The sequence below is a fragment of the Oncorhynchus kisutch genome, linkage group LG21, assembly GCF_002021735.2.
Source record: "Oncorhynchus kisutch isolate 150728-3 linkage group LG21, Okis_V2, whole genome shotgun sequence".
Classification (NCBI taxonomy): domain Eukaryota; kingdom Metazoa; phylum Chordata; class Actinopteri; order Salmoniformes; family Salmonidae; genus Oncorhynchus; species Oncorhynchus kisutch.
The window spans coordinates 38,466,339-38,468,838 of NC_034194.2; the positions used below are offsets into that span (position 1 = coordinate 38,466,339).

At 41.2% G+C, this 2,500-nt stretch overlaps 1 protein-coding gene across 3 annotated transcripts in view; it reads left to right on the forward strand.

The window, feature by feature from the left end:
• LOC109880797 (ryanodine receptor 3) overlaps positions 1 to 2,500 on the forward strand; it is a 284,327-nt gene that overhangs the window by 90,806 nt on the left and 191,021 nt on the right. The window lies entirely within an intron of this gene.

Sequence of the window (2,500 nt, forward strand, 5' to 3'; positions counted from 1 at the left end):
AGTATCTCTCACAGAACTAGAATGAGAATCACTTTGTATGATCTCTCTCCCTCTCTCTGCTCTGACAGACATGAGCCTGCACCTCTCATCTCTCCAGCTGTAGCACCCCTGATCAAGTGATATACTTTTCCCAAAGTTATATAATTACGGCTGTCTGTTCAGAATGAAATGAAATCATTCAGAAGACTACACCACGAATAGGTCTATAATTTAGCCACAGAGGATCGATAGCTTTAAAAAAAAATATATATGTATATATACAGTGCCTTGCGAAAGTATTCGGCCCCCTTGAACTTTGCGACCTTTTGCCACATTTCAGGCTTCAAACATAAAGATATAAAACTGTATTTTTTTGTGAAGAATCAACAACAAGTGGGACACAATCATGAAGTGGAACGACATTTATTGGATATTTCAAACTTTTTTAACAAATCAAAAACTGAAAAATTGGGCGTGCAAATTTATTCAGCCCCCTTAAGTTAAATACTTTGTAGCGCCACCTTTTGCTGCGATTACAGCTGTAAGTCGCTTGGGGTATGTCTCTATCAGTTTTGCTGTGAGAGTCTGAATCTAAAACAAAAATCCAGAAAATCACTTTGTATGATTTTGAAGTAATTAATTTGCATTTTATTGCATGACATAAGTATTTGAAACATCAGAAAAGCAGAACTTAATATTTGGAACAGAAACCTTTGTTTGCAATTACAGAGATCATACGTTTCATGTAGTTCTTGACCAGGTTTGCACACACTGCAGGGATTTTGGCCCACTCCTCCATACAGACCTTCTCCAGATCCTTCAGGTTTCGGGGCTGTTGCTGGACAATACGGACTTTCAGCTCCCTCCAAAGATTTTCTATTGGGTTCAGGTCTGGAGACTGGCTAGGCCACTCCAGGACCTTGAGATGCTTCTTACGGAGCCACTCCTTAGCTGCCCTGGCTGTGTGTTTCGGGTCGTTGTCATGCTGGAAGACCCAGCCACGACCCATCTTCAATGCTCTTACTGAGGGAAGGAGGTTGTTGGCCAAGATCTTGCGATACATGGCCCCATCCATCCTCCCCTCAATACGGTACAGTTGTCCTGTCCCCTTTGCAGAAAAGCATCCCCAAAGAATGATGTTTCCACCTCCATGCTTCGCGGTTGGGATGGTGTTCTTGGGGTTGTACTCATCCTTCTTCTTCCTCCAAACATGGTGAGTGGAGTTTAGACCAAAAATCTATATTTTTGTCTCAGACCACATGACCTTCTCCCATTCCTCCTCTGGATCATCCAGATGGTCATTGGCAAACTTCAGACGGGCCTGGACATGCGCTAGATTGAGCAGGGGGACCTTGTATGCGCTGCAGGATTTTAATCCATGACGGCGTAGTGTGTTACTAATAGTTTTCTTTGAGACTCTGGTCCCAGCTCTCTTCAGGTCATTGTCCAGGTCCTGCCGTGTAGTTCTGGGCTGATCCCTCACCTTCCTCATGATCATTGATGCCCCACGAGGTGAGATCTTGCATGGAGCCCCAGACCGAGGGTGATTGACCGTCATCTTGAACTTCTTCCATTTTCTAATAATTCCGCCAACAGTTGTTGCCTTCTCACCAAGCTGCTTGCCTATTGTCCTGTAGCCCATCCCAGCCTTGTGCAGGTCTACAATGTTATCCCTGATGTCCTTACACTGCTCTCTGGACTTGGTCATTGTGGAGAGGTTGGAGTCTGTTTGATTGAGTGTGTGGACAGGTGTCTTTTATACAGCTAACGAGTTCAAACATGTGCAGTTAATACAGGTAATGAGTGGAGAACAGGAGGGCTTCTTAAAGAAAAACTAACAGGTCTGTGAGAGCCAGAATTCTTACTGGTTGGTAGGTGATCAAATACTTATGTCATGCAATAAAATGCAAATTAATTACTTAAAAATCATACAATGTGATTTTCTGGATTTTTGTTTTAGATTCTGTCTCTCACAGTTGAAGTGTACCTCTGATAAACATTACAGACCTCTACATGCTTTATAAGAAGGAAAACCTGCAAAATTGGCAGTGAATGAAATACTTGTTCTCCCCACTGTATAACTGTAAATTTTTTCAAAAATCTAACTTCACAGACATTTGAAGAACCATATAAAGATCAATTATATATAACTAACTCGTTTTTAAAACATACAAAAAAATACAAAAATTACAACATTATAGTCCCAAGGTCTCAAATTTGTCGTTAAAGAAGTCATTGCATGTATAGATTTTATTTTACTTGACTTGAGACTGAACTTGAAAAACCATATGATTCGATTCGACTTGACTTGCTCTTAGAATGTACTGTACAACTTGGACTTGATTCGAGACTCGACCCATTCTACTTGGGACCCGACTTGAGACTTGAACCTTGTGACTTGAGACTTGCTTGTGACTTAAAAAATAGTGACTTGATCCTACCTCTGCCTAAAAGAGACTCCCACAAGATATGCAAATGTATATTTTTTCATGTAGGAAGTTCTAGGAACATGTATCACTGC